Source organism: Vitis vinifera, chromosome 16, assembly GCF_030704535.1.
Source record: "Vitis vinifera cultivar Pinot Noir 40024 chromosome 16, ASM3070453v1".
In the NCBI taxonomy this organism is placed as follows: Eukaryota; Viridiplantae; Streptophyta; class Magnoliopsida; order Vitales; family Vitaceae; genus Vitis; species Vitis vinifera.
In genome coordinates, this window is record NC_081820.1 from 16,479,320 (window position 1) to 16,492,913 (window position 13,594).

General features: G+C 28.2%; 1 long non-coding RNA gene and 1 pseudogene across 1 annotated transcript; both read right to left on the reverse strand.

Moving 5' to 3' along the window:
* Positions 1-3,288: 3,288 nt before the first annotated feature.
* Positions 3,289-5,456, reverse strand: LOC132255296 (fructose-1,6-bisphosphatase, cytosolic-like; annotated as a pseudogene).
* A 5,866-nt stretch (positions 5,457-11,322) lies between these two features.
* On the reverse strand, positions 11,323-12,272 carry LOC132252706 (uncharacterized). Its single transcript, XR_009464474.1, has 2 exons — positions 11,836-12,272; positions 11,323-11,667 (listed from the first exon to the last, which is right to left on the reverse strand). It is a non-coding gene; the product is annotated as an uncharacterized LOC132252706 (long non-coding RNA).
* Between the last annotated feature and the right edge of the window lie 1,322 nt (positions 12,273-13,594).

Sequence of the window (13,594 nt, forward strand, 5' to 3'; positions counted from 1 at the left end):
CATAACCCAAGATAAGTAATTTTAATATATATATATATATATATATATATATATATATATATATATATATATATATATATATGTATATATGTTCCTTTTCATAGCTTTGGGCTATGATTATTTTATCATAACAAAAATGTGCAAATTAATACATAGCTTTAGGCTATGAATTATTTTATGTAAATTTGTGCATAGCTTCTAGTTATGAACTTTCATTATGTAGATTTGTATATAACTTCAAGCTATGAACATTTATTTATTTATTTATTTTATGGTCTCTAGCTATATAATATTATTCGGTATAACTTCCAATTATACCGTATAATTAAAAATAAATAATTAAGGATCATATACATAACTTCTAGTCATGCATTTGTAATTTTATAATTTTTCCTATAACTTTTGGTTATATGGATTGCACATATTTTTCATAACTTTTGGTTATGAATTTACCCTATAATTTATAATTTATCCCATAACTTCTGGTTATAGGGATTGTACATATTTTTCATAACTTCTGGTTATGAATTTACCTTATAATTTATAATTTATCTCATAACTTCTAGTTATAGGGATTGTACATATTTATGCATTCGAATAAAATAAGTGAAAATAGAGAGACAAAGAATAAAGTAGAAAATCATGATATAAGTTTATCACATACCTTTTTGTGAGAAAGAAGAGAGAAGAGTCTTTTTATTTCTCTGAAGCGAAGAACATCTTTCTATTTCTTTAAAGAGAAGAACGTCTTTCTATGGACCCCGCATTTCGGCTCATGCACTTCCACTCAATGGCAAGCTCGATTTTTATTTGAAAATGATTTATTTCTTTAGAAAATGACTTGGAGTCGCCACTTATTTTTGTTTTATTTTTAAAGGGAAAACAAAATAAGAAAGAAAAACCCTAAGTGTGACTTTTGAAGGAAAAACAGGTTTGTGCAAAACCAAGTTTGGGTCCGGGGGTCAGGTTACTTATTGGGAAGGTACAATAAAAGACCGAAAACACCCCTCTAAGCCCCTAAAAATGGGTCTCTACTAAATAAGGTGAGGCATGCATGATAATTAACTAGGAGATCAATGGATACCAAAGAGATCATAGATTAAAAGCAAGTCATGATAATGAATAAATGAACAAAGAGAGAGTGAGAGCGTACTTCAACAGCAGGTAATGAAGCGCTATCATGAAATAGAGTTAGTGCACAATAATGAATACAAAATACATCACATGCATATCAAAGTGCAAAACAAATATCAAGCAATATACATTAAACATAACAGTTGACAATCAAAAGAGATCATATGTAGGGCCCCCACCAAAGCCTAATTTATCTTTCATGAATTAGTCTCACAAATTCCGTTGTTTTAGAATTATGAAGAATTCATTCTAGCTTATGTAAAATTAAGAGGAACAGAAGATTATGTGAGAACTGGAGTGGAATTAAAATCGTTCGAGAGAAAATTGGATTTTTGAAATTTTTTTGAAAATTGGAGTCTTGGGAATTAAATTTAAGAATTGGAATTTTGAAAATTAAATTTGAAAGAAATTGGAATTTTTAAAAATCATTTGAGAATTAGAGTTTTGAAAATTAAATTTGAAAGAAATTAGCAAATTATTTGAGAATTGGAGTTTTGAAAATTAAATTATGAAAATAGAAAACTTGAAAATCATTTGAAGGCGGAATTTTTAGAAATAAATAAATAAAATGATAATAATAATAATAATAATGATAATAATAAATTAGTAACTGAATAAATGCGAGAATTGGAATATTGGAAACTGAAAATTAAATTCAGAGATAGGAAAATTAGAATTTCAGAGAACTAAATTTGGAAATCGGAATTTTGAAGAATTATTTAAAGACATAATTTTAAATAAATGAATAAGTGAATAAATAAATGAATGAAATAATAATAATAACGAAAATAATCATTAAATAAATGAATGTGAATAATGGAATTTTTTGAGATTAGAAATTAGATTTGGAAGTCAGATTTTTGAAGCATTGTTTAAAGGCGGAATTTTTTTAGAAGAAATAAGTAAATAAATAAATGGATAATAATAATAATAACGAAAATAATACTTAAACGAATGAACCGTGAATAGAGATTTTTTATATTGAAAATTAAATTTAGAAAACGGGATTTTGAAAAATTGAACTTTAATGATTGAAATTTTTAAAGGAAATAACCAAATGAAATAATGATAATAATAATGAAAATAATATTTAAATGAATGAACGTGAATAGTGGAATTTTTGAGATTGAAAACTAAATTTGGGAGTTAGATTTTTGAAGAATTGAACTTTAATGATTGAAAATTTTAAAATAAATAAATAAATATGGAATAATAATAATGATAACGAAAATAATATTTAAACGAATGAACGTGAATAGTGGAATTTTTTAGATTGAAAATTAAATTTGGAACTTAGATTTTTGAAGAATTGAACTTTAATGATTGAAATTTTTAAAAGAAATAAATAAATAAATACAGAATAATAATAATAATAATAATAATAACGAAAATAATATTTAAACGAATGAACGTGAATAATTGAATTTTTTATATTGAAAACTAAATTTGAAAGTCAGATTTTTGAAGAATTGAACTTTAATGATTGAATTTTTAAAATGAATAAATAAATAAATATGGAATAATAATAATGATAACAAAAATAATATTTAAACAAATGAACGTGAATAGTGGAACTTTTGAGATTGAAAATTAAATTTGGAACTTAGATTTTTGAAGAATTGAACTTTAATGATTGAAATTTTTAAAAGAAATAAATAAATAAATACGAAATAATAATAATAATAACGAAAATAATATTTAAATGAATTAACATGAATATTAGAATTTTTTAAAGGGGAAATTAAATTCGGGAGTCGAGATTTTGAAAAATTGTTTAAGGATAGAATTTTAAAATAAATAAATGAATAAATAAATAGAATAATAATAACAAAAATAAATAATTAAAGAAATGAACGTAAATATTGAAATTTTGAAATAGGAAATTAAATTCGGAGGTCGAAATTTTGAAAAATTGTTTAAAGATGGAATTTAAAAATAAATAAGTGAATAAATAAATAGAATAATAATAACAAAAATAAGTAATTAAAGAAAAGAACATGAATATTAGAATTTTTTAAACGGGAAATTAAATTCGAAAGTCGGGATTTTGAAAAATTGTTTAAAGATGAAATTTTAAAATAAATAGAATAATAATAACGAAAATAAATAATTAAAGAAAAGAACGTGAATATTATAATTTTTTGTAACGGGAAATTAAATTCGGAAGTCGGGATTTTGAAAACCTGTTTAAAGATGGAATTTTAAAAATGAATAAATAAATATAATAATAACAATAACGAAAATAATAATTAAAGAAAAGAACGTGAATATTAGAATTTTTTGTAATGGGAAATTAAATTCAGAAGTCAGGATTTTGAAAAATTGTTTGAAGATGGAAATTTAAAATAATTAAATAAATAAATCAACATGATAATAATAATGAACATAATAATTAAAGATATGAACGTGGATATTACAAAATTTTGAAATTAGAAATTAAATTTGAGAACCGGGATTTGGAAGAATTACATGAGAATGGTATTTTTTTAAAAAAATAAAAAATTGGGGAACTGGAATTTCGGGAAATTGATCTTGGATACTGAAGTATGAAGTACAGCAAAGATAGATAAATGAATGAATGACTACCTAAATAAATGAATAAAAAAAAAAAGGGTGGCAGTTGGGATTGGCCCAAAGGAGGTCATGCAAAAATAAGGTCGTGCATCATTTACAAAATAGATTTGCCCTCATGGAGGAATTTTAATGTTTGGATGCGTGAGAACAAAGTCTCCTGTTGAATGATCAAGGGTGAATGCGTGAGTCCCTGAACCAAAACTGGTGCATAGTATTGAGGCCGATGAATAGAGAACATGGACCGCAGCTACAAGCTTCAATCCACTCTGAAATGAATTCAGCATTGTCTTCTCTCCCTAGGGCAAATGATCTAGTTCAACAAGGCGGTTATGGATCCTAAAAATTGTTCCAGTAGGAATGGATGCATCAATATTTCGGGAACCATCAAGAGGATCTGTGACCACCACAAATGGGCCATCATCACTTATCCAAACCGGAAAATCATCTTCTTCTAAAGCCATGATTGCTACTTTTCCAGAGTTCCAGAGAGATGATAAAATGATTTCATTCGAAACGATATCGAGGGGCTGTGGGGCATCTCTATCGGTTGAGACTCTTTCTGAGCTTCATTGTCCACATCCGTCCTATCAGATTCTTTAATCTGTTCCCGCCTTACAGCTTCTTCAATCACAATAGGTTCAAGATATACCGAAAAAGCACGAAGGACATGCCTCCCAGCACTAGCTATTCCCTCTTACAAACCATTGAACCAATTTCCCTCGGAATGAGAATACAACCCTTGTAATTCCCCACCCCCTCAGGCGGAGGTAAAAAAAAAAAAAAAAAACTGATACGCACCATGGACGGAGTACCAAGAACAGGGGAAAGACAAAACAGGGCACAAAAAAAAGAACCAAAATGAACCCCATACGAGCCTCATTTCATGCATCAATCGATGAGCTCTAATAAAGAAGTGAGCCAAAATAGATTTCAAATAGGTTTTAAAGGAAAAAAGAAAAAAGAAAAAAATCAAGACATGAATGCTATTATCTCATATAAAAGTCTCAAAACAGGGTCTAGAAGACGGGTTAGAAATCCAAGACCAAATGAGGATGAGCAAACTCAAATACCATAAAAAAAAAAAAAAAAAAAAATCGTAAGAGCCTTATATGCTCACATCATGGTTCAAAGTCGCGGTATCGGTCACTGACTCGGAGGGTCTCGAGGCGTATCGGTTTGGTATCGGGAGATACGTAAAATAAGCTAATTAGAAAATTCAAAAAAAATATAAAAATATTATGTAAATCATCAGAAAAATATATACAATTAAATAAGCTCAAAAAATTAATAAAATAAAATTGTCTCACATTTAACATTATTTAAATAGTTATAAAAGTATCTGCTCAAAATTATTTATGATAATGCTAATAAAAGAAAGTTATTTTATTTCAAATATAATAACATTTTTACTAACAACACATACAATACAATAATCAATTCCATGTTGAATGAAGAGGGGGTTCAAAATCATCATCATCAGTCCTACGGCGAGCATACAAATTGGGGTGGCAATTCCCGTAGTGAGGATATGGTTGAAAGAGTTGTTCATAACTCGAATATGTTGGGTGAGATGATTGGCTTGATGATCCATAATCAGGAAAATATGGTTTCGAAGGCTGTTCGGGATCAACACCAGATTGATAGTATCCAAAACCTCGATAAGCAATGCTACTGCTACTAGAAGATTGATCATATCCATATGAGTCACTAGCTCGTGTTCCAGTATTTGAATATCCCTCTGGATGCATCATTGGAAATCGATTAAAATCATTTCTACTAAAAGTATTAGAAGAGCTATCACGGTCTCTAAAGCTGTGATATGATCTATCATCTACCCCTCTAAAATACGACCTTAATTCTATACCCAAATTTTGTAAGTGCTCATCAATACGATGATGATTTGATTTATGATAATCATGCCCACTAGAATAATCATCATCGCTGGGAAATGTAGTTAGTCTTTCCAAATGCTTTCGTTGTTCCCATATCCCTGGTCGATATCCGTGATTTGTATATTGTGTGGCATAGTAATTTTCACCTCCTTGTGTTCATGACATGTCGGGATCTACTTGATTAACATAACCGCGCCTAGTGCTACCATCTCCTCCAGTACCCTCACTAGTGCCACCAACCACTCTATTGCCCCCGCTAGTGCCACCACCCCGCCTACTGCCCCTATTGTCACCATCATCACTAGTAGAACTTGAAGAAATTGTTCTAGAAACCTTACCTTTACGATAGGAATCAACATATCTTTCTCTACCTTCTTCATTAGTGGGAAGACATTTATCCAACCAATCCAAATTATCAGATGATAAAATAGGCTCCTCTCCTTCTCGTATCCACTCATCTAATATATCATCATCATTAAAGATATGATTTAGATCAATTGGATTGTATAAATCTTCATTGCTTCGCTCTTGCATCAAATTTTTAACTCGAAGTCGCATATTGTAGTGCACATAAACTAACTTATGCAACTTTTTCATTGCCAAACGGTTGAGCAACTTTGTGTGAATCAATGACCATGTGCTCCAATTTCTTTCACAACCTGATGAAGAACAAGTTTGGCTTAAAATTTTAACAGCAATCTTTTGTAGATGTTTACCTTCGTCGCCATAGTTGTTCCACCATTCAGCTATAATAAAGAAAATGCATACCTATTAATCATTATGATATATTTAACAAAAAATGATGATAATTTCTTATTTGTAATAGACATAAATGTATTGAGTACCTGGAAGAGATTGATTTATTGCTTTCTTTGTAAGTGCACTTCCAAATTCTCCTTAACCGTCAACAAATAATTTCACCTACATCATTAACATTTTTTTTTTGTTAATGCACATTACATATACAAAATGCATTATATAAAGGTCACAAACTATTATTATACCTCGTTAATAGCTTTTGCTTGTCTATCAAAATCTGGCTCTAATCTCTTAATAACCTCCTTTAATCCAACTTTAATTTCCTAATGGTTGGAGAAATGCTTTGAATATTGGAACATTGGATTTAAAAAATATGTTGTCATAAGTTAAATAATGATCAGTTTATAATAATTTGTAGTTAAAAAAAATAATAAAAAATATATAAAGAATTTTTTTATTACCTGCAGCATGCAAATGTCTATGCAATTAACCTTCCCACCTTTTATCAATGACTTCCCAATACTTTTCCCATTGCTTGACCGATGCCTTGATAGCCAATTTAGCTCTATCCATTGCTTCATAAATGATTGATAGTGTGGGCTTTTTATCTTGATCAACCAATTTCAATTCTTTGACGAGAGGTTCCATGATCGTTTGAACTTCCCCTGCCTTCTTCCAAAATCGATCAGTTAAGATAAGGTTGGATACCTTTTCTCTTACACTTTTTCTGCTCCTATCTTTATTGAATCCACGCCACTCATTTGTTGTGCACATTCTCTTCAAATCAGCCTCATAACGTATAAGACTCTCAAGTGAAATGAATTCAGTGGCAAAACGGGTTATTCCTGGCCTTAACAGATCTCTATCCTTGGTGAACACTTTCATCAAATTCACTACTTTCAAGCTATTATAAATAAATCATGTGATCATCTTAGCTTGATCTAATGTCTCCTTAATCTGCTTCATGCTTCCAATATCTTCAAGCATTAAATCAATACAGTGGGCTGCACAAGGAGACCAAAACAAATGCTTCCGCTTCTCCATCAACAACATACCGGCTGCTTTCAAACTTGCCTCATTATCAGTGACTACTTGAACAACATTTTCCTTCCCAACCTCCTCTACAACTTTATCCATAAGGGAAAAGATGTAGTCTGCTGTCTTAGGTATGTTGGTAATGTCAACTAAAGAATGGTATATCATACTTCTATCACAATAAATCATGAAATTGATGATAGGCTTTCTAGTCCTAGAACTCCAACCATCACAAATGATGTGCACCCATATATAGGCCATTTAGCCTTCAATGTTGTTATGTATACCTCAAGCTCTTGCACTTCCTTTTCCAAATATGTATTTCCAATTTGGTATCCTATGGGACCCTTGATGCCTGGACCTGCTTCTATTATGGTATCAATCATTGATTGATGGTAAGGCCCACTGTCAGCTGCATTAAAGGGTATTGCATTAAAGAGAAATAATTTAAAAATAGTTTTACCCACTTTCTTCACGCCTTCAGTAGAAAACAAACTTTTTATTGATTTATGCTTTGATGGGAACATGTAGGGATCAATTCCTTTTGGAGGTATGCTAGCTCCTTCTCTTACATTGAAGTTACGTGTCAGTCCGTGCTTAATCCTAGCATTAGAAGGTTGTGAGGAACTACCACCCTTTTGATGCTCTTGTTCACCTTCTTCAAAAATTCGACGACTTTCTTTCATTGCTTGTTTCATTTGTCTTCTTTCAAAATCAACCATAGCAACTTCCTCAATTTCATCATCAGAATCACCCTCATCGATTTCATAGAAATTTTCTCTATTTAAGGAATTCAAAAGTCATTTTTTTTTCTTTAACTGTGCTTTTTCTTTCGAAGTATTAAACATATGTTGTCTAACACTATGTGACACTTCTACCAGTACACATGGACATCCTTCCACTTGTCCAGATATATGTGCGATGTGTTGCTTTAATCTTGTTATACCGCCATGTATAACTTTCCCACAATATTTACACTTTGTGGTTCTTCTACTACCACCAACAGGTTCTGCATGTTCCCAACCAATATCATGTTTTGAAGCCATTTTGAAATTTTAACCTAACCATGTATAAAAGGAAAACAATTTACTTTTCAAATTAAATATATATATAAACACATTTATATAAGAATTATAATATTCAATTTTCCACTCACTTATATGTTTCATATTGTTACCATATAAAAATAAATTGTACTAAAAAAACAATAAACACGATCTCACCTAAGTTCATCATTTTTTGTTTTCCACTTATTTATATGTTTTTTTAATTAAAATAAATGTAATTGACCATGTAAATACATACCCTTCATTCCGTATTATTAAATCATTTATGATTATTTGAAAAAAAAAAATTCAATAATTATTAATTTTCTATAGTAATTTAATTTTGCAATATAGTATCAATGTAATTGAGTAATAGGGAAATTTTTTGTCACTAATATAATGTAAATTTATTTATACTAATAGAAAATTGAGTGATATTTTTAAAGTATTCAAGACAATTTCTTGTACATTATATTTTGTACCATTATACAAAATTTTATATAATCCTTATACTTGAAGAGTAACTCAATTTATTAAAACCTAATTAGTTAAAAATGGTGAAAATAATCCTTATATTTGAAGAGTAACTCATTTTTTTCATATATATAAATACCCTTAATTATTTTAAGTATTTACATGAATGCTTTAAAAGAAATAATTATTTTTATAAGGAAAAAATGAGAGTGTTTTTTTAAAATGATGCCAAAAAAATAATGAAGGGTTAGATTTACAAAATTGGGTTTTCAATAACCTTTTTAATTAAATAAGTCATTTACTAATGCTATATTTGGTTTATGAATATTAGAGGAAAAAAAAAAAAGAAAACTAAACAAATTTAAGGTTAATAAATTATTTTTTTATGGCTCTTGTAATTCATTTTATTTATTTATTTTTCTATATAAAGATTATATAATTTAAAAATATATAAATGTTTAGCTAATTTTTAATTGTAGTTGATTCTCTTTTATATTTTTTATGATAAAAATAGTGAAAAATAAATAAATAAATAAATTTTCTTAATAATTTTTTGGGAATCAAATATAACCTAAACGAAGGTTTAATATCTATTACAAAAAAGTATTTATAATTTTTTTACTTATATATGATATTATAATAAAATCATAGCTTAATTTTATTTTATTTTTATAAAAAAAATACTATTTTAGTATATGTTAGAAACATAAAAATATTAACATCTTCATCATTTTTTGGGTTAAAAATTAATAATAAATATTTAAAGTAATAATTTTTCATAATATTTTATTTAAATTGAATAATTAATAAAGTTTGACTTTTTAAATAAGAGTCAAAATTTTCATTCCATGTACTCATTTAGAATTGAATTATGAACATAATATTATAAAATTTTTGATTTTATATGTAATTAATTAGATTGGTTTTTTGAATTCAAAATTATTTTTAAAAATTAAAAAATTCATGAAATAATTTAAAATTATTAATTACGTCTTATTTAGTTTATAAGACATATAACAACAATATTTGAAAAGGAATCACAGATTATATATAGCAACAATATTAAACCATATACAGAGAGTATATATATTAATTTAAAAATGAATAACAGATTATATATATGATATTATAATAAAATCATAGGTTAATTTTATTTTATTTTTATAAAAAAAAAATATTATTTTAGTATATGTTAGAAACATAAAAATATTAACATCTTCATCATTTTTTGGGTTAAAAATTAATAATAAATATTTAAAGTAATAATTTTTCATAATATTTTATTTAAATTGAATAATTAATAAAGTTTAACTTTTTAAATATGAGTCAAAATTTTCATTTCATGTACTTATTTAGAATTGAATTATGAACATAATATTATAAAATTTTTTATTTTATATGTAATTAATTAGATTGGTTTTTTGAATTCAAAATTATTTTTAAAAATTAAAAAATTCATGAAATAATTTAAAATTATTAATTATGTCTTATTTAGTTTATAAGACATATAGCAACAATATTTGAAAAGGAATAACATATTATATATAGCAACAATATTAAACCATATACAAAGAATACATATATTAAATTGAAAAGGAATAACATATTATATATAGCAACAATATTTGAAAATGAATTCCTTTATTAATTTATTACATGCCGGTTACTTTCAAACCCCTTGCCCTCTATCAATCCGTCTTCTTCTTCTTCCCCAACATAGCAACACCATGAAGACGTTTTGCCCTCTGTCTTCTTCTTTTTCCCCAACACAGCAACACCACGAAGAAATTTTGCCCTTTGTCTTCTTCTTCTTCCCCAACACAGCAACATCACGAAGATGCAACCCTCTGTCTTCTTCCCCAACACCAGGAAGACGCAGCCTCTCACTCTCAGACTATTGGACCATGATCTGCTACCTTCCCACCAGGCACCGCACCAAAGATGAAGATTCTAGACTCTGGCAATGGTGGATTCACTACAAGGAAAAAGATATATGGTGTCATTTATAACGAGTCACCATAAACATAAGGTGTCATTACAACATAGCGTCACCTTCTCCACTGACACCATAGAGGGTACCAATTGGTGACGTATTTGGAAGTGACACCAAAGTAGATAAATGGTGACCCATTCGGAAGTGACACCATATATTTCTAGTGATGATAGGGTGTCGCATTAAATGCATCATCTTTGAGTTATGATGTCATATTAAATGCATCACCTTTGAGTAATGGTGTCACATCATTGTAAATTATTGTGGAAGATATGATTGCTTTTAGTTATAGATTTTTGTAATGCTTATGAATTAATAAGTAAGATTAACCTGTTTATATTTTGTCCATAAATATAACAATCATATTATATTTAACTCATTTTTCTGTAATGTTTCTGGAATAACTCATAATACATTGATCATCTAATAATATTTGTATATCAAATGTTCACAAAAAGATAGTACATCCAACATATCAAACCCATCAAAACTAAAAAAAGAAGAGTGAATACATACCAAAACATGATTTACAAATGTTAAAGATCCCAAGATTCATGTATACCTCCATTTCATAAGCATAAAACCGGCTAACTATAAAATGACATAAAAGTCCCATCTAAAAATCTAAATTTCTCAGTACTAATTAAAGTAACATTTATGTCCTACAACGTATGACATAAGAGTTGCATTTAAAAACCCAAAATCTTGTTGCCTTCTTCTTTCTTTTTATTCTCCATTCCACCATCCCAAAAGTGTATACCTGCATTACATAGTTTAATGAGTTTTATAGATTTGTATTGAAGAAAATAAACATGGATCGATGTTATCATAAATGAACAAATCTAAGAACTATTTTTTTTTTTTTCAAATAGAAACATTATTCAAAGAGTACCTATGGAAAAATTCATGTAGTAGCTAAAGGACTCACCATGCATGGTGATCATGATGCATCAACATGATTCATGATTAGTTGTAGCACAAAAGTAGCCCATTCTCCTCTAATTTCATCGAACTCTACTTGAGAATATGTTTTTTTACCACCAAACTGAAATCAAATAAGAAAATAACATTAAAATGCATAACATTTGGAAGCCTAAAACTATGTACAATTCATTAAATTTGTAATACCTTTGAAGCAATAATTGTAGGATAAAAAATTATCTCTTTTATGAATCTCATAACAAAGTAGCCACATTCGAACCCTCCTTCTTGCCTTGGACACTAATCGATCAATTATAAAATAACATTAGTACTCATATATATAAATGGTGCAAATGCATAAGCTAATGTGTAAAGAAAGTTTTTTGGATGTCACCTGCACTAGTTGCCAAGATGGCTCCCTCTTAGATAACTCATATCTATTCCATTAAAGAACAAATGCTCTCTAATGACTTGAGGAGTTTGACATAACAGATTTCCACAACGTAAGCATGGGCATTTTATAGAGGTATGGTTGGTTGAATGTGCTAATGCGAAATTGATAAAGTTTTCAACTCCTTCATCATACTCAACTGACCTTCTATCTTTTGACATCCAATCTCGATTTTCCATTTCAATTAAAATAATGGAATATATATCCTATACAAGAGAACTGCAAAACTTGTTAATATTAAGAACAAAAAAATTTAAGTACATCTTTTTTCAACATAATATTGGATATATTTAAATAACTAAATGTATAAACTTAAATAGGCAAGAACAAAACTTAATATGCATTAGTACACAACATAGTTGTCAAAAGTTTGTGAGATAATATACATCAGTATTATGCAATAAAACTTTGGAACAAAATAAAACACATAAGTATACAAAACATTTGTGAAAAGTTTGTCAAATAACATATGTTTAATTAAACAAGCTTCAAAAGCATAATATATAGAAAAAAAGTTTAAAATATATAAAGATTTAATTACCTTTACGAGGTAATTTTATCTTCCTTACAATTGATACTATATAAGAGTATGCAATAAATAAACATACACTTACACTTGTAATAACTTCTTTGATACTGACTTGTTTACTCTTTGAACCTGTTACAAGAATAATAGATTATCAATATAAAATGTTACAGATTTAAATTATTCTTTTTTTTTATACTAGAAATGACACATATCCATAATCAACTATCAAGTCATATTTTCAATAATACATTGTAACTTTTCAACTAAATATTCATCTCCATTAAATTAAACTAATAATCCAAAAAAATGCAATATTTCAAGTATGAACATGTGTATTTATATATATTACATGCTTCAAGTCATTCATATGACTTACAAATATATATTACATGTGTATCTATAAGCATATTCTTATGTCACCCATGCTAATCAATGTATTCCTTAATCCACTATATACATCAAACCCCCAAGAATCATATATATACCTTTTTTTTTATTTAAAACAATTCTTGATAAATAGAAGCACTTAAATTATGTAAAAGTAGTTTAAATATGCTCCCCAGTAGTTTAAATATATATTACATGTGTATCTATAAGCATGGGTTTGGAATCCTTTTTCATGATGATAGTGGAGGAAGTGGGAAGAATTTTATGGTTGATTGTGTGCTTTGTGAGGGAATCTTGGAATCCAAAGCTTGCTCTTCCTTAATAAGGCTTTGCTAGGGAACTGATCTAGAGGGTCTAGAGGTGGAGATTTTTCCCCTTTTTTGGGTGGGTGAAGGTTGG